General features: G+C 45.4%; 1 long non-coding RNA gene across 1 annotated transcript; it reads left to right on the top strand.

Moving 5' to 3' along the window:
* The first annotated feature begins 2,042 nt into the window (after positions 1–2,042).
* LOC140471629 (uncharacterized) lies at positions 2,043–13,285 on the top strand. Its single transcript, XR_011957118.1, has 2 exons — positions 2,043–2,252; positions 11,645–13,285. It is a non-coding gene; the product is annotated as an uncharacterized lncRNA (long non-coding RNA).
* The last annotated feature ends 12,311 nt before the right edge of the window (positions 13,286–25,596 follow it).

The raw sequence follows: 25,596 nt of genomic DNA, 5'->3' as shown, positions 1-25,596 counted from the left end.
CCCCTCTCTCTCTGTCCCCTCTCTCTCTGTCCCCCTCTCTCTCTGTCCCCCTCTCTACCTGTCCCCCCTCTCTCTGTCCCCCTCTCTCTCTGTCCCCCTCTCTCTCTGTCACCCCCCTCTCTCTGTCCCTCTCTCTCTCTGACCCCTCTCTCTCTGTCCCCCCCTCTGTCACTCTATCTGTGACCCCCCTCTCTCTGTCCCCCTCTCTCTCTGTCCCCCTCTCTCTCTGTCCCCTCTCTCTTCTGTCCCCCTCTCTCTCTCAGTCACTTCTGTCTATGACCCCTCTCTATCTCTACCCCTCTCTATCACCCTCTCTCTGTCCCCCTCACTCTATCCCCTCTCTCTCTGACCCTTCTCTCATTATGACCTCCCCTATTCCTCTCTCTCCCTCCCTCACCTTATGTCTCCCTTCCCTCTCTCTCTCTCTTTCTCTGTCTCTCCCTGCTCCTTCGCTCTCTCTCCATCTTCTCTCACTCTCGATCCCCCTACCTTGGTCTCTCTCTCCCCACCACCCTCCGTCTCTCTCTGACTGAATCTCTCTCCCTCCTGTCCCGCCCTTCCTATCTCTCTGACACACTGTCTCCCTGGTCCTTCCCTCTCCCTCTGACCCAGAGACTGGGGGTTGGTGGTGAGGCTGCGTGTTGGGGGGGCAGGTGGTGAGATGATCGAGAGATGTGGGAATTGGGATGTGGGGAAAATCGGGTAGAGACGGAATTGCGAGAGGGAGACCGAGACGGCAGGAGAGAGAGAGGGAGGGAGGGTGAGTGGGAGAGAGAAGAATGAAGGCAAGTGGAGAAACTCATGTTAGGGGTGTGAGAGAGAGAGGGGGAGAGTGAGGCAGAAAGAATAGTGGAGGCAGGTGGAGAAACCGGGGTTGGGGACTGTCTGAGAGGTGACCAGAGAGAGTGAAAGGGAGAGGTGGTGAGAAAGAGAGAGTGTGCAGAAAGAGAGAGAGAGGGAGAGAATTGAGGAGGAAAAGTGGGGGTGAGCAATTGGAGAGTCCAGGTTGGAGTGGGGTGGGGGGCGGTTAGAGGGAGTTAAACCCAGCTCCTGAGCTCAGGGCGCGGTACCCTCCCCTTCCCTGAGGACCAGGACTTGGGGCTGAGTCTGTCTCTCTGCAGCTCAGCTTCTCCAACACAAAGACACACAACAACATCGGTCACTCTGCTGCTCGGCACGCTTTAATCAACATTTTTATTGGTTACAAATGGAAGTGATGGATCCAGTCAGTGGGATGGTGCCTTTTCTCACTGGCCTCTGAGTTGTGAGAAACATTGAAATGTTTCCCTGTAACCCCCCTGTGGGATAAGGATGGACAAACCAGCGCTACCCTCAGTCTGTTACCATAGCGACAGGCTGCTCCATCGCTGAAACACTGAACTGAAATGAGAAAATCCCGGATGGTGTGATTAATGAGGGAATTTGATGGATGGATGGATTTGGGTGAAGGGATATTTCAGCACATTCTTCAGCTGCTGCCTGAACTTAGTCTGGGTCACGGCATAAATCGCGGTGTTTGTGCAGCAACTGAGGAGCTGCAGCATGAAGCCCAATTCCTGCACAAAGGCATCGAGATACACAGACCGATACCCAAAATACCACATCCGTCTCCAAATAGAATACAGCATTAACATTGACCATAACAGGATGAAATTGGCCGAGATCACAAACAGTAAAATGATGGATTTTTTTCGGTTTCTCATTTCAGTGTCAGACTGAGCGTCCCCATTGGTGTGAGCGCGGAGTCTCCTGCGGGCTCTGCTGGTCACTATAATGTGTCTGACGGTGAGAACATTGAGCAGCAGAATCAGGAGAAATGGGACACACGGGGTTAGAATGTGGTGGAGGAACTCGATTGTGACCCAGACACTGGAGAATCGAACAGCGTCTGTTATAGCACAAAACCAGGGGCGGTTCACCAGCCAATACCGAGCCTCGAGCATAAAATAACAGGAAATGTTCTTTAAACAGCTCAGCACAGTCACTGCTCCCAGAACCACAGCCGCCGTTTTCTCACTGCAATATTTACTTTTCAGCTTCTGGCAACAAATGGCCACAAACCGATCAAAGGTGAAAGTGACGGTGAACCAGACAGAGCAGTCAGTGGCTGCATAAAGCAGGACGGCGTGGATATTACACACCGGGACGGAGTCCTCCAGGAAATAAAACTGTCCCCGATAAACAATGGGAATGTGTCTCAGGATCAGGTCGAGGATAATGACCAGGAGATCCGCCGCTGCCATGGCCCCCAGGTAACGTCTGACACATGGAGACAATCCACAATCTTTATAAAGCAGGACGTAGATGGTCACTACGTTAACTGTGAGGAAAGAAAACAAACCCATTATCCATCAGCCTGGAGGCAAAGGGACCCGTTTGATCGGGGACCCAGTGAGATTTTCAAATGTGTCCCTGTATTCAGGGATTTATTAAAATAATTGGAGCTGGAATAACAGATGGGAAGGTCGGAATTACTGACAAAAATGTGACATAAACCACAAGAATCCCTCCCTCCCCAAACACACAGAGACACATCCATAAGGACAGATGGTTTCTAGAACATTCCCACACACTCGATCACTCGAGAGCAGATATAGGTCACTCCTTCCCAGTTCCTAATACGGAGGGTGGAAACGTTGCTGTCCTGAGGGATTCTCTCCCAGTTTCCTGAAGACAAACGGAGTTTGGGAATTCCTGTATTTTGGTCTAAATTGTGGTCGATCCTGTGTCGTGAAGAAATGTAAACGCAGGGAAAACGTATTCACCCCTTTAACTGCCTGAGGGGCCTTCGGAACAGTGTCTCCTTCTCCCTGGAACGGGATCTCTTCCCTCGGGATCTTATCGTTTGTTCAATTCACTGACGTCCGGCCGTTCACAAACAATGTCAGGGACAGAACGTTCCGGGGAATGGCAGTTATAGAATGTCGGGGACAGAACGTTCGGGGAATGTCAGTTATAGAATGTCGGGGACAGAACGTTCCGGGGAATGTCAGTTATAGAATGTTGGGGACAGAACGTTCCGGGGAATGTCAGTTATAGAATGTCAGGGACAGAACGTTCCGGGGAATGTCAGTTATAGAATGTTGTGGACAGAACGTTCGGGGAATGTCAGTTATAGAATGTTGTGGACAGAACGTTCAAGGGAATGACAGTTATAGAATGTTGAGGACAGAACGTTCGGGGAATGTCAGTTATAGAATGTTGTGGACAGAACGTTCAAGGGAATGACAGTTATAGAATGTTGAGGACAGGACGTTGCGGGGAATGTCAGTTATAGAATGTCAGGGACAGAACGTTCCGGAGAATGACAGTTATAGAATGTTGAGGACAGGACGTTCCGGGGAACCCCTTGACCTGTCCATGACCTTTACCCCCTCCCCACCCCACCAACACGATGTACTGTGCCTGGACACACTGTAACATTAATGGGGTGTGAGACGGAGCGTCCAATCACAGGAATGGGAACTAAAGGCATTGCCAGATCAGCTGAAATGGTTAGATATACCACATTCTCAATCCACCTCCCAGAACCAGCCCAGACACCATATACCCAGAGGAGATATCTGTTCACTGTGGAACACTGTACAGAACAAGCCAGTGTCCTGCTCAGTACAACCCAGCAATCTGGACAGATTCATCCATTACACTGGTCAATACAATCCAGCAATCTGTCCAGAGTGGAACACTGCGCAGACCACAGCAGTGCATTGATCTATAAACCCGGACTAGATATCTGTCCAGGACGGGGAGCTGTGTAGACCATAGCAGTGCATTGATATATAAACCCGGACTAGATATCTGTCCAGCACAGGGAGCTGTGTAGACCACAGCAGGGCACTAATGTGTGAACCTGAAACAAATATCCATCCAGCATAAGGAACTGCACAGACCACATCATTGTATTATCTATAAACTTCAACCAGAATGAGTGACCAGCACAGGGAACTGTGCAGTGATCACCCGTGCATTGATCTGTAAACCAGGAGCAGTTACCATCCCAGTATGTAGGACTGTGTACACCACCCCAGTACATTGATCTGTATCCCAGGAGCAGTTACCCTCCCAGCATGTAGGACTGTGTACATCACCCCAGTGCATTGATCTGTAACCCAGGAGCAGTTACCCTCCCAGCATGTAGGACTGTGTACATCACCCCAGTGCATTGATCTGTAACCCAGGAGCAGTTACCCTCCCAGCATGTAGGACTGTGTACACCACCCCAGTACATTGATCTGTAACCCAGGAGCAGTTACCCTCCCAGCATGTAGGACTGCGTACATCACCCCAGTACATTGATCTGTAACCCAGGAGCAGTTACCCTCCCAGCATGTAGGACTGTGTACACCACCCCAGTACATTGATCTGTAACCCAGGAGCAGTTACCCTCCCAGCATGTAGGACTGTGTACATCACCCCAGTGCATTGATCTGTAACCCAGGAGCAGTTACCCTCCCAGCATGTAGGACTGTGTACATCACCCCAGTGCATTGATCTGTAACCCAGGAGCAGTTACCCTCCCAGCATGTAGGACTGTGTACACCACCCCAGTACATTGATCTGTAACCCAGGAGCAGTTACCCTCCCAGCATGTAGGACTGTGTACATCACCCCAGTGCATTGATCTGTAACCCAGGAGCAGTTACCCTCCCAGCATGTAGGACTGTGTATCCCACCCCAGTGCATTGATCTCTAACCCAGGAGCAGTTACCCTCCAGCATGTAGGACTGTGTACACCACCCAGTGCATTGATCTGTAACCCAGGAGCAGTTACCCTCGCAGCATGTAGGACTGTGTACACCACCCCAGTACATTGATCTGTAACCCAGGAGCAGTTACCCTCCCAGTATGTAGGATTGTGTACCCCACCCCAGTGCATTGATCTGTAATCCAGAAGCAGTTACCCTCGCAGCATGTAGGACTGTGTACACCACCCCAGTACATTGATCTGTAACCCAGGAGCAGTTACCCTCCCAGTATGTAGGATTGTGTACCCCACCCCAGTGCATTGATCTGTAATCCAGGAGCAGTTACCCTCCCAGTATGTAGGACTGTGTACACCACCCCAGTACATTGATCTGTAACCCAGGAACAGTTACCCTCCCAGCATGTAGGACTGTGTACACCACCCCAGTACATTGATCTGTAACCCAGGAACAGTTACCCTCCCAGCATGTAGGACTGTGTATCCCACCCCAGTACATTGATCTGTACCCCAGGAAAAGTTACCCTCCCAGCATATAGGACTGTGTACCCCACCCCAGTGCATTCCTCAGTAATACTGTATTCGATCCCTGCCCAGTGTGGGGAAAGTTGCAGCCCATGCTGGAACTGACAGGATGTGCAGCTCCCACCCATTTACAGCTCCATGTCTCCATTGTGCCCTGACAAGGGGGTGCTGTGTGTGTGAACATCACTGCCAGAGAGACCAAGCGGGGGAATCAGTTTAAATATCATCACATGGGAGGGGTTTGGGGTATAGACAGTGAGAGGGAGATTGAGAGACAGTGTCATGGAAGGATGTGTTCCCAGGTTGCAGAATACTGAAAGCTGGACACTTCGATAACATCCTGAAACATGAGCCAGCCTTCCCAGGAAAAATGGGAAAATGGGATATTGTTGTGAGGTCAGATGATGGAGAGTTTTGGATGAGCATTTGTTCTCCAGCTTTGTAAATGGAGTCCTTCATGGCTTGAGGTACTCACCATCACCCAGATGCCCCTGGATATTCCGTGATCCCTGACACTGGGGCCATCTTTAAAAGGCCAATGGGCACATGGTTGAGCTTTCTCAGTTTGGACCTGCCCTGGACAGTTTACCCCGAGCCTGGCAAATAAGGGGCAATTACACCATGGTTTGTCAACAGGGGTACGGAGGTCCTGGTGGCTGGGCTAGTACAGAGGGGGACCATTCTCTTCCCAGAGGGGGACATACCACCAGACCCACCGAGCATGGTCTGAGCTCCCCACCCAGCTCAGTGCAGTATCTGGGGTCTGAAGAAATGTCCAGCAATACAGGACAAGCATCAATTACCTCCCCCACTCTGTCAGGATAAGGGTCACTGTATTCTCTCACCTCCCTCACACTCACGGTATATCTGTTATAGCACCAACCACCGAACAAGGCTCATGGTCCACCACTCTCACTGCCTCATGCTGCACCTTCTCTCTCTGTCTCTGTCTCTGTCTCTGTCTCTCTCTCTCTCTCCCCCCCTCCCTCCACTTCACCCCCACACTAATAACACTGCATGGAATCAACACTGTGGACTGACTCCCTCCGGACACCTCACTATGACCCCCTCCACACCGATACTCACACTAACAGTAGGACCACACCCACTCCCTCCCTCCCTCCCTCCCTCTCTTCCTCCCATTCCAGGCGAAAGAGCCTGGAAAAAGACAGAAAGGGCCAAGCCAGGTGGTGGAGTGCCCGATATCCGTTCCCTCACCCCCCCCCCCACCCCCCACCGCCATCTGGGGAGGACCCTGGTACAAGCCGGAGAGGACCGGGACGTCTCGTGTGGAGATTCTGAAACATCCACGTCCCACCGACCGAGTAAGGAGCAATGTTCAGTGAAGGGCAATTCTCACTTTAAACCCACTGGCAGTTCTGTTTCCTCCCGGCACAACTTAGAAGCTGTGGCCCTGATGCCATCTCCCTTTTGTGTCGAGCTGGTACAAATGGTGGGCTCACATCACATCGTCACCACCACTTCCCAGGAAAGGAGCACCGAGACTGCCTCCTCCACCTCCCCCAATAAACATCTCAGATACTGAAACTATTCTTCAGTGAAAAAAGTCCCAGCCGATCCAGCCTCTCCTTATAGCTCACTCCCTACTTTCCCAGCAACATCCAGGTTAATGTCTTCTCAATCCTCTCCAACTTAATAATATCAACGTCAGTAATATCAAAGAGAATAGTCAAGGTATTTTCTAAGGGTATGGGGAGTCCAAAACTAGAGGACATAGGCTTAAGGTGAGAGGGGAAATATTTAAAAGTGACCTAAGGGGCAGCTGTTTCACCCAGAGGGTGGTGTGCCTATGGAATGAGCGGGCAGGATGACCAGACTGGACACAGTATTCCAGAAGAGGTCTCACCAATGTCCTGTACAACCACAACATGACATCCCCACTCTGATACTCAAAGGTCTGACCAATGAAGACAAGTGTGTTAAACACTTTCTTAACCACACTATCTATATGAGATGCAAATTTTAAAGAATTAAACCTGACGGCCTAGGTTTCTGTACTACAGCACTGCCAAAGGCTCTACTTTTAATTGTACAGGTCCTGCTGTTGTTTGATTTACCAAATCCAGTACCTCGCATTAATCCAAATTAAACTCCATCAGCCACCCCTCAGCCCAGTGAGTGATATTAATGTCACCGCCCCCTCCCCCTTCAATTTTAAAGTGCCCATCCCTCTCCAGGAGGCCTGCACACTCCGGCCTTGATTATCACAAAGACCCTGAGCTTGGTTTGCCTTGTGTGGTTTGGGGGAGGAGGGACAGATTGCAGACACAGTCAGTGGGGAGGAGAGGCTGGACAGTAATCAGCGGCCAGGAAGAGGGGAGTCGCACATTAGAGTTGGGTAAGAGTGATCGATGTTTTGTGACCAGAAATTAAGCTCTTCCTTCGTCTCTGGTGTTCAGTAATAAATATCTAATTGAGACCCTTCATTGGGCATTACCTTCATTACCATTCTTATTTTTATTGAATCCCTGCAGTGTTGACACAGGCCCTTCGGCCCAACAAGTCTATACCAACCTTCCCAAACCATTTCCCTATATTTACCCCTGACTAATTCACCTAACCTAGAAATCCCTGAACACTACAGACAATTTAGCATGACCAATCCACCGAACCTACACAGTTTGTGGTAGGAAACTGGATCACCCATTATAAGTTCACGCAGACAAGGGGAGAATGTGTAAACTCCACACAGACAGTCACCCAAGGCTGGAATCAACCACAAGTCCCTGGTGCTGTGAGGCAGTAGTGCTAACCACCGTAGTACCCTTTGGATGATCCCTAACCAGCATTCACTGGAATCTACTCACTGCCTAAAGCAAAGGGAATTCAGTCAAATCCAAACTCTCCCAGGATGAAATCCCATTGCTCGTAGCTTGTGTGAGTACAATATCTTCAGAAGCAGAATAACGTTTTGGACAATCTCACAATTTTTCCTTTGTCACACGTTTCAATAATATTTGGACAAAGTTCGTTCAAGTTAAAATTGCAGAGATTGTGTGTGTCTGTGTGTGTGTGTGTGTGTGTCAGCATTTTTCGAAAGGGAAATATTGATTATATAATTGCAATACCCAAACAGTTTGCCATTCATCTTTCCACCATAGTTTGAGTAACATTGCTTTGGATCATGAACATGTTGTTTTAGCAGATTAAAGAAACTAGTCTGACTTGTTCCTAAAACTGACACTGACCCAGTCTGAGATCGATATCATCGGCCATATCACCAACCTGGTCACATTTAACATTTGTTTTGAGCAGTGGAGGAGTGGGACTAGAAAAGGAAACAGTGACCCAAAAAGCTGGGGAACTATAGACCGGTGAGCCTGATGTCAGTGGTGGGTAAGTTGTTGGAGGGGATTCTGAGGGACACGACTTACATACATTTGGGAAGGCAAGGGCTGATCGGAGTAGACAACATAGCTTTCTGCATGGGAAAGCATTGATTTGGTTGAGATTTTGAAGAGGTGACAAAGAAGATTGATGAAGGCAGTTTGGTAGGCATTGTCTATATGGACTTCAGCAAGGTGTTCATTTAAAGAACAAAGACCAAAGAAAATTTACAGCCCAGGAACAGGTCCTTCTCCCTCCAAACCTGAACCAATCCAAATGTACTGTCTAAATCTGTCGGTCAATTCCTAATCATCTGTCTCCCTCTGCTCCCCACCTCCTCATGCATCTGTCCAGACGAATCTTAAATGAATCTACCGTGCCTGCTTCCACCACATCTGCTGGAAACGCATTCCAAACGCCTACCAGCCTCGACGTGAAGTACTGACCAGGTGTATTCCCCTTAAACATTCCACCTCTCACTTTGAAAGTATGACATCTCGTTATTGAATCCTTCAACCAGGGAAAAAGCTTGTCTCTATCCATACTGTCTGTACACATTGTGATTTTGCAAACCTCAACCAGGACCCCCTCAACCTCCTTTTTTGTAGTGAAAATAAACCGAACCGACTCAGCCTCTCTTCATAGCTAGTATTTCATTCCGATTGGTAGACAGATGAGTAAGTTTCAGTCACATGGGATACAGAGGAAGCTCGTCACAATTGGCTTGAAGGAAGACGGATATTTTTCAGACTGGAGGCTTGTGAGCAGCAGTGTGCTGTAAGAATCAGTACTGAGTTCACTGTATTTCATCAATTATGTAAAGGATTTGGATGTGAATATTTGGGCCATTGTTAGTAAGTTTACAGATGACATCAGAAAGGTGGTGTAGTAGATTATCTCAGAGTACAACAAGACCGCAATTAGATGGGACAAAAGGGGCAAGGAGTGACAGATGAAGTTTAATTTAGAGAAATACGAGGTTTTTGTATTGTGTGAAAGCAAATCAAGGCAGAAATTATACACTTAATGATAAGGTCCTGGGGCGTGTTGTGAAACAAAGAGACCGAGCGATGCAGGTATTTTGTTCCTTGAAAGTGGAGTCGCAGGTAGACAGAGTGGTGCAGAACACATTTGGCACATTTGCCTTAATCAGTCAGAGCATTGAGTATAGGAGTTGTGGTGGTATGTTACATCTGTACAGGACGTTGGTGAGGCCACTTTCAGAATACTGCGTACAACTCGGTTTTCTGCAGAAATGATTTACACAAATGTCCCAGGAGTGGAGGTTTGAGCTTTAGGGAGAGGTTGATTAGGTTGAGGTGTTTCCCCCTGGAGTGTCAGAGGCTGAGGGGTGACATTATAGAGGTTTATAAAACCATCAGGGGCATGGATATTCTGAACAGCCACGTTCTGCTCCCCAGGATAGGGGGTGTCCAGAACAAGAGGGCAGAGGTTGAAGGGGAGAGGGCGAATGATTTACAAGGGACCTGAAGGTAAATATTTCACACAGAGAGTGGTGCGTACATAGGAAGTGCTGTCAGAGGAAGTGCTGAAGGCGGTTACAGTCGCACATTTAAAAGTATCTGAGAGGAGGAATATTGGCCAAATGCTGGCAAATGGGACTGGATCAGATTTGATATCTGATTGGAGGGAACGGATTGGACTAATGGATGACTCTCTGATTCTACAAGAGAGATGACAAAAAATTCTGAAAGGACTTGTCAAGTCAGAATTCTCTTCACTGGAAGTTTATTTTGTCTCTATGCTCATATTGATTGAATGCTGCGTTGGGTAAATATTTGACAGAGAAGTGAATCATGCATAATGGGACACAGACAGGAAAGTGGGGCTGAGACCCCAACCTGATCAGCCACAATCTTAGTCCCTGGTAGAGAACGCTCAAAGTATCTAATGACCCACTCCTGCTCCTCAGTGTCATGTTCCTGTGTTCCATTCAGCCCCTCATACCTGCTAGACAGGAGCAGTTGGAGGCTACTTACTCCTATAACCTGGTGCACAGAAACACAGGAGACTATTCGGCCCTTCAAGACTGTCCCACATTGTTTGAGGTGATTTGGGAAATGTAATTGGGAAGCCCAGGCTGGGTATGAAAGAGGCCCCTCATCTCTCTTTGCAGAGGTCCTCCTCTCTGCAACTTGTGATTCATTTGTTGGTCATGTTGTAGACCCAGATTCACTGTGATTACAGCCCACATACCTCACCAAGCAATGGCTCACAAAATCCTCTGGTCTCCCTGACTGCAACATTCAATAACAGAACTTTCATGAAAATAACACCCACTAACTTTCAAATAATAGAATGGGAGAACATCAGAAACAGGGGCAGGTCGTTCACTCCCCAAGGCTGCCTTACCCTTCACTAAGATCATGGCTGATCTGTTCTTGGTCTCAAATCCTTTTTCATACCCAATTATTCATAGCACTCACTTCCTTGACAGGTCAATATCTATCTACCTCCTCTTCAAATACTTTCAGTCATCTTGCTCCCCAACACTCTTGAGAAGAGAAATCCACTCATTCAATCCTACCTGTTTGAAGAAAACAGTTGCTGCTCCTATATCATGGCTTATTGATGTGAACAAAAGAGGTTGACTCAAGGGTTCAGGTAAAAATGACTGGCCCCGATATCAAGGCAGTGATTAACTTCTGTTGACACCAAGGAGCTGGACTTAATGGGAATCAGAGTAAACTCTCCAGTGTTTGGTGTCAAACATGGCACAAAGTAAGATGTTCATCATCTCAGTTCTGGGTCACCTCTGTCGGAGATCGTTAGGTCAGCTTCCTTTTCTCAAAGATATTCAGCTGCTTCATCAATGTCTCCCCGACCCACCCTCCCCACCATAAGATCAGAAGTGGGGATGGTCGATGAAGATTCCACAATGTTTGGAACATTTTTTCCCCCCTCAGCTCCTGAACTGGTCTGTGTCCATTGCAGCAAGACCCTGACTCCATTGAGACTTGTGCTGTTAAAGTGTCAGTAACATTCATGTAACAGTACATTGCCACAGTAAAACAAGAGTTCATTCACCATCTAACTCTGGTTTCACAGGAATATGAGGAAGCCATTCAGCCCATTTACACTATTGGAGAAGAACAGTGACAGCCCATTCAGCGCCTTCAGCCTATTACTCAGGAAGAGAAGGAGTCTAGTGTGATGGACCACACCAGAGCCCCCCGAAAATATTTGAAGGCAGTAGCCGCGATTCTAATGTTTTCTTATTTTAAAGGAATTGTAAAGTTTCTGTTCCAGATGCAATGTGATTGGTCAAACTACTCGGTGGTAAGCAAAACACCATTTACTTAAACACAAAAGATGACACAAAACCAAAGAAAGAGGAATTTAGAATAATGTAATTACATTGGACATCTTAACAGAATAATAGATCTAGGAGCTATTACTAATGAACTATTCTAACATAGGAAACTCCCATAAACACAGCCCTTGGCAAAAAGAAATATTCAGATACAGAATGCCACAAACATTTCTCCAATCCAAGAATTAAAAACAGCAGCAAGAGAAAATTCAGAGAGAGTATCAGCTAGGAGACATTCCTTAAAGCTTCCAACTTTGTGGAGACCCCAATAGTTTCTGATGTTACTGAGAAACCAAAACCCAGTGATCCTAATCTGTGAGAGCTGGCCACACCCATTCAGACTTGATGGCCTCCCTCACTGTTACTCAAGTGGTCTTAACTAGCCAGCTTGGTAACAATCGTTCAATCTCTCTCTTAAAAAAAACAGGACAAAATGACCCCTTAAAGCTGCAGCATTGTCACACTTGTCAGCACATCGAGCTGTCAAACAGGAACCCAGTCAGGCCCTTGGCCCTGTCCAATTGGACGAGGAAGTAGCCAGTCAGTCCCTTGAGCCACTTACACAGGAACAGAAGGATGCCATTTCCACCTCAATGCGCTTACACGGGGGCAGAATTAGGTAATTTATGCTGATTCCTGATGAATGTCTTATGCCCGAAACGTCGATTCTCCTGGTTCTCGGACGCTGCCTGTCCTGCTGTGCTTTTCCAGCAATCCACTATCTACTCTGATCTCCAGCATCGGCAGTCCTCACTGTCTCCTAATTGATGCTCTAACATGATGAACAATTGGAGCAGAGGCTGCACAGAGAGATTGCTCCACGGTGTTCCTCTTGGCTCCGTGGCTTATGATACACACGTGGGACTTTAACGTGGTTTTCTCGAGGTGAGCAGGGAAGCCATATGTCTTGTGTAAAGTCTCAAGAAGGCACCTTCCATCTCCAAGAAGACAGCCTGGTGTTCTCTATGTAGGGCAGAAGTGGGTGGGAATGGCTACCTGTTTCAAATAGAAGATATTGTGGCTGCTGTTGGGGATTGTGAGCAACCTGACGTTCAGTACAGGGTTCACACGCCGACTGCACAATAACATGGGGAGAGTTAATTTAGGCATATAAACTGTTAGGAAAGTCACGTTAGACTGATGAATGGATGCTCTAAGTTCAAATAATGGTGATCTTGTTCATGTTGATCTTGTCTAGTGCACGTCCTGTTCAGTGTAACCTGTATGCCTTACCCTGTCCAAGTCTATTTCCACCCTATGATCTGTCTGGCCATGCTTCCTATGATCTTCCTCCACTGCTCATAAATAAAGTTTTTCCCTGTATTGAGATACACGTGACAATAAATCAAACCATCAATCCTGGGTAAAGTATAGAATTTCTCTCCCTGTCAATGTCTTTTTTGGAAATAAGTGATCGCTACCACTCCTCGTGTTTCAGCATCACCATTTCCTCGTCTCTCACAGTACTACAGATTAAACACTCAGCTCCTTCACTTTATTCACATGATACCATCACTGGTTTATGTGGTAAGGAGATCATTCCTTACAAAAGTGATCAAACCTGTACAGAGTGCCCCGAGTTCTCTCTCAGCAAAGCTCTACAACAGCAGGAAGATGGCTTTACTTATGTACTCGAATCATCTTACAATGAAGGACAGCATACCATTGACTGCACCCATTACTTTCACAGGGTTTGATTCGGAGCAGTCAGCATGAACTTGTGAGTGGGAGATCATGCTTCCCAAATTTCTGAGAGTCCTTTGGTGAAGTGACCAAGAAGGTTGACGAGGGAAGAGCGGTAAACGTAGTCTGTAATGATTTCAGTAAGTCCTTTGATAAGGTTTCACATGGCAGGCTGCTCTGGAAGGTTCCATCACGTGGAATGTTGGGGGATTTGGCCAATTAGATACACAGTTGGCTTGATGGTAGGATGCAGCGGGTTTAGTGGAAGGATGCTTGTCAGACTGGAGGCTGGGCCCATAGCTGTTTGTTATCTATGATTGGGTTGAGAATGTACAAGGTATGATTGGTAAGTTCGCAGATGACACTAAAATAAGTGGGATTGTGATTCGTGAGGAAGATTATCACAAATTGCAGCAGACCCTTAATCAAGTGGGCAAGTGGGCCGAGAAATGGCAAATGGAATTTAAAATAGAAGTGTGAGGTCTTGCATTTTGGAATCTCAAATCAAGGTAGGAGTTCCATGGTGCATGGGAGAGCCTTATGGGGTGTAGTGGGCAGAGAGACCTTGGCGTTCAGGTGCACGGTTCTCTGAGAGTGGAGTCACAGGTCGACAGGGCAGTGAAAAGGTCATTTGCGACACTGGCCTTCATCAGGCAGGACATTGAGTATAGAAGTTGGGAATTTATGTTTCAGTTACACAGGACTTTGGTAAGGCTGCACTTGGAGTATTCAGTTTTGTCACCTTTGTTATGGGGAGGATGTTATGAAATTAGAAAGCGTGCAGAAGAAATTTACAAGGACATTGCCAGGACCCTTTGGTCTGAGTTATAGGGCGAGGTTGGGCAAGTAGGTCCTTTTCTTTAGAGTGGAAGAGACTGAGGAGGGTCCTTATAGAGCTGTATAAGATCATGAGGGATATGGATAGGGAGAATACTCTCAGTCTTTTCCAAGGTTTAGAAAATCGAGGACGAGAGGGGATCAGTTTAAGGTTAAAGGGGAAGGAATAAAAGGGAACCTGAGGGGCCACTTCTTTACACAGAGGGCTAGTACGTGGATGAGCTGCCAGCAGATGTGGTTGAGGGGGGTACATTAACAACATTTCAATAGCATTTGGATAAATATGTGGATCGGAAAGGACTGGAAGGATATGGGCCAACTGCAGGGAATTGGGGTTAGCGTGGATGGACATTTACAAAGTGGTGTCAAACCCCTCTGTTAATTAAACCCAAACATCCAGAAAAGCTCGCCTCACCTTGTTAAACTGTTAAGATATGAGTGACACAGATCTCCTACATTCCACTATTTAAACAAAAATTAACAAGTTAATTTCTTAACTTTAAAAGTGAACACTAAACAACAACTATTCACAAATACAAGCCCCTCTTGTCTGAGCTAATTACTATCTGACTCAGACTCTGTAAAAATATGCTGTTCCAACAACCCAATCACAACCCAAACCCATGCAACATCACAATCTCAAGACCACACATTCTCTATCTTCCCCGCTGTGTTCACTCTTTCAGCTGCTGATCCCCCGGGTCATTTTTTACGCAAGTAGGTTTGACATGAACATGTATCTTTGCTAGAGAGTGTTAGAAATGGCCAGTTAGCACTCCTGCTCTACAGCAGTTACTCTGCTGTAGGATGGCAGTGGCTCTCCCTCTAGTGTTCAAAATGCTGGGTTTATATACTCCCCACGATACAATAATTCTCATAATTCGATTGCTTTCCAGGTGTCCAAACAATAATATTCACATTCTGTTGGCTTCTGGTATCCTGAGCGTTATTTAAACTCTTTGGTTGTCTTTGAATTGTTGTCAAAACAGCAACCAAAACTCAGGTTTCCATTTCCCAGCTCAGTGTTACATGTGGAACATTTTGAACTTTAGCTTGCATCTCTGGCTGTACTTCCTATTCAGCAAAACCCGTTCTGTCTTAAAATGACCGGACATGCTTTCGGCTTCATAACATCTCCCCACTTCAAAAACAAAACATGAAATGGCAGAATGAAAAGATGGCTTCATTTCTTTTCCTCTAATTCTTAATACCATTATTATGAATTACAAAAGTATTGATCTCAGCTATACCATATATATTAATTCTGCACACATATATATAACACTGCAATAAGTCAAATTTTATCTAAACGTATTCCATAAAATCGGGGTTAACGCATCTGCTATCACATTTTAGGACCCACAACATGTACATTTTGTAAGGTTAAAGTCGGTAAGATTAGACTCAAATGAAATAGTCTCATATTCTGGTCTTTAAATATTCCAAAAAATGCGAGAGGTATGTCGTTCTCCACAACCATCTCTGACAATTCCTTTGTCATACAAACATAAAAATATTGTCAGTCCAGTGCTAAACTTAATCATTCTTTTTCAATAATGGAGATGTTGCATTTTTTTTCTGGTGGATATTGAATTTTTTCGACAAGTAGCCAATTGGTCATTCAATTCCATCATCCTCTTTCTGTATCAATACATCTCCGACCACGATACCCCGAGCATCAAACTCAATTTTCAAAGGGTTTCAGAATATTTGGTGCAGCTAAAACTGGTGCGGTGATTAATCCTGCTTTAAAATCCTCAAATGCCTCCTGGCATTGTTCTGTCCACCACAATTCTGTGTTCATCTTTAGTAAATCCATCAGTGGTGCCAATACGCTGCTGAAGTTTGGAACAAACTTCCGATAGAATCCACGCAGTTCGAAAAATCGAAGCACCTCTTTCTTCGAGGATGGTCGTGGAAATTTCTCCAAGCCCTTCGTCTTTGTGTTCCATGGGGTCAAGCTTCCATGTCCAATGTAATGTCCCAAGAACTTCCCCTCTGCCTTCGCGAATTCTGTTTTCTTTAAGTTTATTAACAAGTTTGCTTCTTGTAATCGTTCAACATGCTTTGCCAACTGTAACATGTGAGCTTTCAAACACTTGCTAAAGGTCACTACATCATACAGATAAGCTGCATAATTTGTTCATCTGGCCACAACTCTGTTCCTGAGTCTTAAATGTATCTGGAGCATTATTCATTCACGTGACGAACTCTAACTTTTTTTGTCATCTCTGCTATCTTTACCAGATAGTTGAACTGACTCAACACTTTTTTCATTTGAAAGGGGGCACTAAACCTGGCTTTGAAGGGATTTCCTACCACTGGTGGCAATACTAATACCTCATCCCCACGGGAAATCGTCAAAGTTTCAGAGTTTCTATCTGCCACCTGCTTCATTCCATGCTGTGTCCTCTTCAGGTGCTGTTTAGCTAACTCACCTACTCCATCTAATTTCTCCCTCACGTGTGACACATAATCCAAGTGTGGATCTCCGACTTCGGTCCTGTCAATTTATATTTAATTAATTTCAAAGGACCTCTCACATCATGTACGAATATTAACTCAAAGGAAGTAAACTGAGTAGATTTATTTGGGGCATCTCTCATGGCAAACAATATAATGAGACGCCTTTATTTCAATCATTCGGGTAATTCTGACAGTACGCTGTTAATATTGCCTTTAGCATCTGATGCCAACTTTCCAAGAATCCCTGGGATTCGGGATGGGATGCACTTGATTTAAACTGCTGTATGCCGAAGTTATCCAAGATGTACTTAAATAGCTGATTGGTAAAATGAGACCCTTGGTCTGACTGAATCACACTGCATAGCCCACAGCGAGTAAAGAAAGCTACCAACTCCTCCACCTCCCCTTTTGCCTTAACACCCCATAATGGAATTATCCCTGGAAATCTGGTGGACACATCCATTATGATCAGCAGATATTGGTTTCCTCTTTAATTTGAAAAGGGGAGCTCCACCACTAATCATAACTTACGTGAAAAGCTCTTCGAATACAGGAATTGGCAACAAAGGTGCTGGTTTTAATATGGCCTGTGACTTTCCTACCATTTGGTATGTATGACATGTCCAACAAAAAGTAAACATGTCCTTGTTCATTCCAGCCACTAGAAATGCTTTAGCCTGAATATTCCGTGCATCAACTCCTTTGGCGTTTTCTTTCGGTTTTCCTTTCTGGTGTAACTTACGACAGTAGGATCTTGTTACTACACAGTCTGGAAAAATCCCTGGGGTATTTTCCTTTTAATTCCCCTGTTCCCTGGTCTTACTTTGGCTTCTCCACCACAAGGGGCGCCTTTCCCACCTTTGACCCTGCTAACTCATTCCCAAGAACAAACTGCATTCCTGGAACTGACACCCTGCCACTCAATCTCACTGTTACTTCCCCAACCTTGATGTGGCACTCCAACCTGATTTTACACAAGGGAATGCTTAATTTCTGTCCCCATTCCACAAATTATCATGCTGTTGAGTAATATGTCAGAAAGAGTGAAAATACTTCCAGCTCTTACGATTAGAGGCTGAGGGAAAGTGAGGACGACAGGTGCTCGAGATCAAAGTTGAAAAGTGAGGGGCTGGAAAAGCACCGCAAATCGGCAGCATCCGAGGGGCAGGCAAGTTGACGTTATAGACAATAGACAATAGGTGCAGGAGTAGACCATTCTGCCCTTCGAGCCTGCACCACCATTCAATATGATCATGGCTGATCATCCTTAATCAGTATCCTGTTCCTGCCTTGTCTCCATAACCCTTGATTCCACTATCTTTGAGAGCTCTATCCAACTCTTCCTTAAATGAATCCAGAGACTGGGCCTCCACTGCCCTCTGGGGCAGAGCATTCCACACAGCCACCACTCTCTGGGTGAAGAAGTTTCTCTTCATCTCTGTCCTAAATAGTCTACCCTGTATTTTTAAGCTGTGTCCTCTGGTACGGCACTCACCCATCAGCAGAAAATTGTTTCCTGCCTCCAGAGTGTCCAATCCTTTAATAAACTTATATTTCTCAATCAGATCCCCTCTCAGTCTTCTAAACTCAAGGATATACAAGCCCAATTGCTCCAGTCGTTCAGCGGAAGATAGTCCCGCCCTTCCAGGAATTAACCTCGAGAACTTACGCTGCACTCCCTCAATAGCAGAATGCCTTTCCTCAAATTTGGAGACCAGAACTGCACACAGTACTCCAGGTGTGGTCTCACCAGGCCCCTGTACAGCTGCAGAAAAACCTCTTTGCTTCTATACTCAATCCCTCTTGTTATGAAGGCCAGCATGCTATTAGCCTTCTTCACTACCTGCTGTACCTGCATGCTTACCTTCATTGACTGGTGTACAAGAACACCCAGATCTCTCTGTACTGCCCCTTTACCTAAATTCCATTTAGGTAGCAATCTGCCTTCCTGTTCTTGCCACCGAAGTGGAAAACCATACATTTATCCACATTAAACTGCATTTGCCATGCATCTGACCACTCAACTAACCTGTCCAGGTCACCCTGCAATCTCCTAACATCCTCCTCACGTTTCATCCTGCCACCCAGCTTAGCATCATCAGCAAATTTGCTAATGTTATTACTAATACCATCTTCGATATCATTAACATATATTGTAAAAAGCTGCAGTCCCATCACTGATCCCTGAGGTACCCCACTGGACACTGCCTGACATTCCGAAATGGAGCCGTTTATCACTACTCTTTGTGTCCTATCAGCCAACCAATTTTCAATCCCAGTCAGTACTTTGCCCCCAGTACCATACTCCCTAATTTTGCTCACTAACCTCCTAAGTGGGACTTTATCAAAAGTTTTCTGACAGTCAAGGTACACTACATCTACTGGATCTCCCTCGTCCATCTTCAGAGTTACATCTTCAACAAATACTGGAAGATTAGTCAAGCATGATTTCCCCTTCATAAATCCATGCTGACTCTGACCTATCCTGTTACTACGATTCCAGATGTGTCGTAATTTCATCCTTTATAATAGACTCCAGCATCTTTCCCACCACTGAGGTTAGACTACCTGGTCTGTGATTTCCTGTTTTCTCTCTCCCACCTTTCTTAAAAAGTGGTAACATTAGCCACCCACCAATCCGCAGGAACTGATCCCGAATCTATCGAACTCTGGTAAATAATCAACAGCGCATCCACGATTTTTTGAGCCACCTCCTTCAGTACCCTGGGATGCAGACCACCAGGCCCCGGGGACTTATCAAACTTCAGACGTAACAGTCTCTCCAACACCAATTTCTGGCAAATATTAATTCGCTTAAGTTCAGATCCTTCAGCCACTGTTACCTCAGGGAGATTGCTTGTGTCCTCCCCAGGGAACACAAATCTGAAGTACCAATTCAATTCTTCTGCCATTTCTTTGTTTCCTGTAATATATCCCCCTGTTTCTCTCTTCAAGGGCCCAACTTTAGTCTGAACCATTTTTTTGCCTTTCACATTCCTGAAAAAGCTTTTACTATCCTCCTTTATATTTTTGGCCAGTTTTCCTTCGACCTCATTTTTTCTCTGCGTATTTCCTTCTTAGTAATCCTCTGTTCTTCTTGAAAAGCTTTCCAGTCCTCTGTTTTCCCACTTTTCTTTGCTATGTCATACTTTTTCTCTTTTAACTTTATATCTTTCTTAACTTCCCTCGTCAGCCACGGCCGCCCATGCCTCCTCCTAGGATCTTTCTTCCTTTATGGAATGAACTGATCCTGCATCTTCTGCATTATACACAGAAATATCTGCCATTGTTCCTCCACTTTCATCCCTGCTAAGGAATTAAACCATTGAACTTTGGTCAGCTCCTCCCTCATAGCTCCATATTTCCCTTTATTCAACAGAAATATTGTCACTTCCGATTGTACCCTCTCCCTCTCAAATTGCAGATTGAAGCTTATTGTATTATGGTCACTACTTCCCAACGGCTCCTTCACTTCGAGGTCACTGATTTATTCTGATTCGTTGCACAATACCAGATCCTGAATTGCCTTCTTCCTGTTAGATTCCAGCACCAGATGTTCTAAGAATTCATATCGGAGGCACAAAGTCTCTTTCTTGAGGTCCAATACCATCCTGATTCTCCCAATCTACTTGCATGTTGAAATCCCCCATAACAACTGTAGTTACATCTTTGCGACAGGCCAATTTCGCCTCCTGATTCAACTTACATCTGACATCCAGACTACTGTTTGGGGGCCTGTAGGTAACTCCCAAGAGGGTCTTTTTATCCTTAGAATTTCTCAGCTCTATCCACACTGACTCTACATCCCCTGATTCTAGGTCCCCCTACGCAAGGGACTGAATGTCATCCCTTACCAACATGGCCACCCGACTCCCTCTGCCGATCTGTTTGTCCTTATGATAGCACGTGTAGCCTTGTATATTCATTTCCCAGGCCCTGTCCACTTGAAGCCACGTCTCAGTTATCCCCACAATATCGTATTTGCCAATTTCCAAAAGAGCCTCAAGCTCATCCATCTTATTTCTAATGCTTCGTGCATTCATGTATAGTGTTTTTAATTTGTTACTGCCCTCACCCTTCCCATCAACTCCTATTTCACTCAACCTTACAACATGATCCCTTTTTGAGTTTTCTGCCTCATTGATACTATTGTCTTTCTTGATTTCCCTTGTTCTAATTTTCCCTTCAATTTCCTTCTAAAACATCCAGTTTGTCCTCTCCCTCCCGATACTTAGTTTTAACGTAGCTGTGTTGCAGTAACAAACCTGCCTGCCAGAATGCTGGTCCCTAATCTATTAAGGTGCAAACCGTCTCTCTTGTACAATATATGCTTACAACAAAATATACCCCAGTTATCCAAGAATTTAAATCCTTGCTTCCTGCACCAGTTTCCCAGCCACGTGTTCAAATCCATTATCTCCCTGTTTCTGGCCTCACCACCCTGAGGAACTGGAAGCAAACCCGAGATAACCACCTTGGACGTTCTGCTTTTCAGTCTTCTTCCTAGTTCTCTGAAGTCCCGCTGTAGTATGTTCTTCCTCTTCTTTCCGACATCATTTGTGCCGACATGTACGACCGCCTCTTGCTCTTCACCTTCGTCCTTGAGAATTTCCTGCACTCTGTCTGTGATGTCTTTAACCCTGGCACCAGGAAGGCAACAAACCATCCTTAAGTCCCGTCTGCTGCCACAAAAACCCCGGTCAGTTCCTCTCACGATGGAGTCCCCTATTACCACAGCTCTGTGTGATGTCCGACTCTTCCGCTGTGCCTCCACGCCAACTTTTGATTGACGGACCTGGCCGCCTCGTGGACTGGCAGTGTCATCTGTCTCTACTGTTTCCAAAAGATTCAACTTGTTCCCGACAGGTACTTCCCCCGGAGTCTCTTACACCCCGGGGTCTCCTCTCCGCCTTCCTCATCGTCTGCTCTCTTCTGCTCTTTTCTGGTATGGTCGGTGTAATAATCTCGCTGAAGGTCTTGTCCAGAAAGATCTCATTCTCTCGGATGAGCCAATGGTCCTCGAGTTCTTTCATCAGTGCTGCAATATGCTCGGTCAGTAGCTGAACGTGAACACACTTTCCACACTTATACGAGCCAGACACACCAGAGTCGTTGACCTCCGACATCAAGCACGTAGCACACTGAACTTGGCAGCCATGTCTTCACCGTCTTCAACTGTGGCGTAATCACTTCACTCAATCTCCTTGTCAAAGACTCGTTTCAGGCGTAAGTTCATCATCAGGAAAGTAAGGGAGGGGGAAGGGGCTGAGAATTAAATAGGATGGTGGGGGTGGAACTGGGTGGAAGGTCGCTTGGAAGGCGATAGGTAGATTTAGGCGGGGTCTGATGGTTATAGTTCGGAGGGGAGGGTAAAGTGGCTAGGTGGTAGGACAGCTGAAAACGTCAAACTATTCAGCATCAACGTTGACTTCACCAATTTCCAAAGTGCCCCTCCCCCAACCATTTAAATTAGCACTGCCCTCTTGAACTGCCCTAACTGTCCATCTTCCTTCCCACCTATCCACTCCACCCTCCCCTCTGACATATCAGTTATACTCCAACCTACATTTTCCTATCACCCTCCCAGTGACCCTCCTGCCAGCCCAGCTCCTACCCTCGTATTTACCTTTCAGCCCCCTTGTTCCCTGCCACATTCCTGATGATGGGTTTATGACTGATACATTGATTGTCCTGCTCTTTGGATGCTGTCTGATCTGTTTTGCCTTTCCGGCTCCTCACTTCTCAACTATTAGAAACTGAACAGATCCTGCATCTTGCAAAATTATTACTTTTGTCCTCTCCCCACACCCCTTTTTTGCTTAGTAAGTTTTATCTACAGAGGTGTATTCTTTGTAGGGATCAGGCACTGACTCCATACCCAGCCCCTGTCTAGGCTGTGCACTCTCCTGCAGCTCCTCGGCTCTACTTGGGGTCTCCTTTACCAGGTTCACTAATACCACTGGCTTAATCACATCTTTTCCCAAAGTGCCTTGCTTCAATGCCCAGCACGGTGTGTCCCAGTTTACTGCAGTGAAAACACCTTTTCCCAGTGTCCTTCTTAAACCATCAGCACTGTAATTTTATGTGTTCCGCTCCGTTATAATGAGAACACCTGAGGCCTTTCACCACCTTTCAACCCCCTTGGGCTTCTTTTTCACCGGTGGTAAACTATTGCCAGTGTGCTTTACTCTATGTTTTGTTGTTTAGGATCTCCCCTTCTCCCAATTTCTATCCCTCACAGGATGAAAATCCTCCCAGAAGCTAAATATAATCTCATGCACCAGTGCATATTTACCTGCCATTTCTGCTGCGCTTCTCACTTCTTGAACTTCCTATTCATTCACTTGAATTCTTACCATCTCTGGAAGTGAGTCTTTAAACTCCTCCGGCAGAATAATCTCCCTTCGAGCCTCACAGGTCTTATCCATTTTTAAGGCCTGCACCCATCTCTCAAAATGACTGTGTTTAATTCTTTCAAACTCAATATAAGTCTGACCTGGTTCCATCTCTATATTTCTGAACCGCTGTCTATATTCTTCTAGTACCAATTCATAAGCACTCAACGTATCCTGCTTGACATCTGCATAATCTCTTGCTCCCTCACGTGACAGCACTGCATATACCTCTCAAGCTGTACCCACCATCTTAGTCTGAACTAGCATTACCCACAGGTTCACTGGATATGCCATCTGCCGAGCCAATTTCACAAATGAAATAAAAACGTTTTTGGCATTTTTCGCACTGAAATATGGCAATGTATTAACACAGTTGCATACATCCCTACATTCTCCCTTCATCTTCATCCTGCTAATTTAACTTTCTTAACTAATTCCAAACTTTTGAATTTCAAATTCTCCCTCTCTTCCTTTTTCCTCTCTTTCTCTTTCTCTATCTTCTCTCTCTTTCAGTCTCTCTCTTTATCTTCTAACTGCAGTTGTCATATTTGCAATTTAAGTTTTTTCTAACTCGACTGCAGTTGCCAGCTTCTCTGATAGACCAAAGTGCTTGAGCAACTCCATTATGATGACAGCTTTCCTTTTGTCTCTGGTGAAACACAATTCTACTCTACATGTTAATTCTAAAAGTATGCCCTTCCTTTATCTTTCTACACGTTCTTGGCAAATTTGGGTACCATCTTCAAACCTCAGAACCATTTTAGTAATATTAAAAGCCATTTCTTTTAAATTAACCGACCACAAGGAAACAAAATTAAATGAATTTTCTCACCTGTATTACTTGAAGATCTAGGTCACTAACTGCCAAGTGTTGGAATCTGCTGGGACCTTTTGTACCCCAAATCTGTTCACATCTGTCTAAATTCCATACGACAAGCCCTCAAACTGTTATGATGTCGATGTTGAACCCCTCTGTTAATTAAAACCACACACCCAGAAAAGCTCACCTCACCTCGTTATCTGTTAAAACATGAGTGACAAAGTAGTCGCAAATTCCACGGTTAAGAGAAAAATAACAATTTATAATTATGTATGTTAACTCGCTGAACTTGAAGGTTTGTTTTCAGATGTTTTGTCACCAAGACTGGGTAACATCATCAGTGAGAGTCTCTGGTGACGCACTGGTGGGATGTCGTGTCTTTCTATTTCTAGGTCTTGGTTTCTTAAGTGTCGTGATGTCATTTCCATTTTTTTGTTCAAGGGAAGGTAGATAGGATCGAAATTAATATGTTTATTGATGTACTTCTGGCTAAAATGTCATGCTTCTAAGAACTTTCGTGTGTGGCTTTGTCCTAGGAAGTGTGTGTTGTCACAGTCAACGTGGTGTCCTTTTCCTGTATGTATGGGAACTAGTGAGAGTGGGTCATGTCTTTTGGTAGCCAGTTGGTGTTCATGTATCCTGCGAGCACGACAACAGGACAGTGTGAAATGGAGGAAAAATGATTTTTTATACACTGTTTAATCAGTGTGTGTTCAGATGAGGAAGATTGTTCATATGTGTACAACACATTCTGAATGACAACGGAGACATAGTTAACGAAAAATGATGCACACGATGTATAAAATTTATAAATCATTAAAACAATATTTGATCCTCATCTGAAGTGATATCTTCCCTTTCTCTCAACGTTCCCCCTTTTCTGGGATTCCCAACTCTAGTCTCTCATTCTTCTTAGGATGTGTGTTATAAATTCTTGTTTCTGGTTTCCCAACTTATTTCAGTTAATCCACTTTCTACCAGGAATTAAATATGTTGGCCTGTTGGGTTCTTTCCAAAGCTAGTGTCTGTCATATTGTTGGAGAGAAAAGTTATGGCATCAGACCCAGCATTTAAACATATTGCTCTGTTGTACGTGCACTGTACAAAGGACCACCGCCCACAGGAATTGCCAAAACATTGAGGGAAGTATATCTATTTCGATCATATAGTTTCTCATTTTCCACATCTCCATATCTATATCCTCTCTCTCTCTCTCGTTCACCCTTTGTGTCTATTGAAGAAATCCACCAGTCATTCTTCGTGGCCCATCTCTCAAAACTCCTTCTTTCAGTTATACACAATGCTTTCTTCAAGATGTAATGTGGTTATAATTAAGCAATGTAACTACCAAGACATGCGGGAGGAGCTGGCCAGAGTTAATTGGAAGGGGAGCTGAGCAGGAAAGACCATGGAGCAGCAATGGGAGAAGGTTCTGGGGATAATTCGGAAGATAATACCAGAAATGCAACCCCAAGAAGATGAAACA

Source organism: Chiloscyllium punctatum, unplaced genomic scaffold (assembly GCF_047496795.1).
Source record: "Chiloscyllium punctatum isolate Juve2018m unplaced genomic scaffold, sChiPun1.3 scaffold_133, whole genome shotgun sequence".
Classification (NCBI taxonomy): Eukaryota; Metazoa; Chordata; class Chondrichthyes; order Orectolobiformes; family Hemiscylliidae; genus Chiloscyllium; species Chiloscyllium punctatum.
The sequence above is the reverse complement of the archived record's forward strand: the minus strand, read 5'-3'. Positions and strand labels throughout refer to the sequence as shown.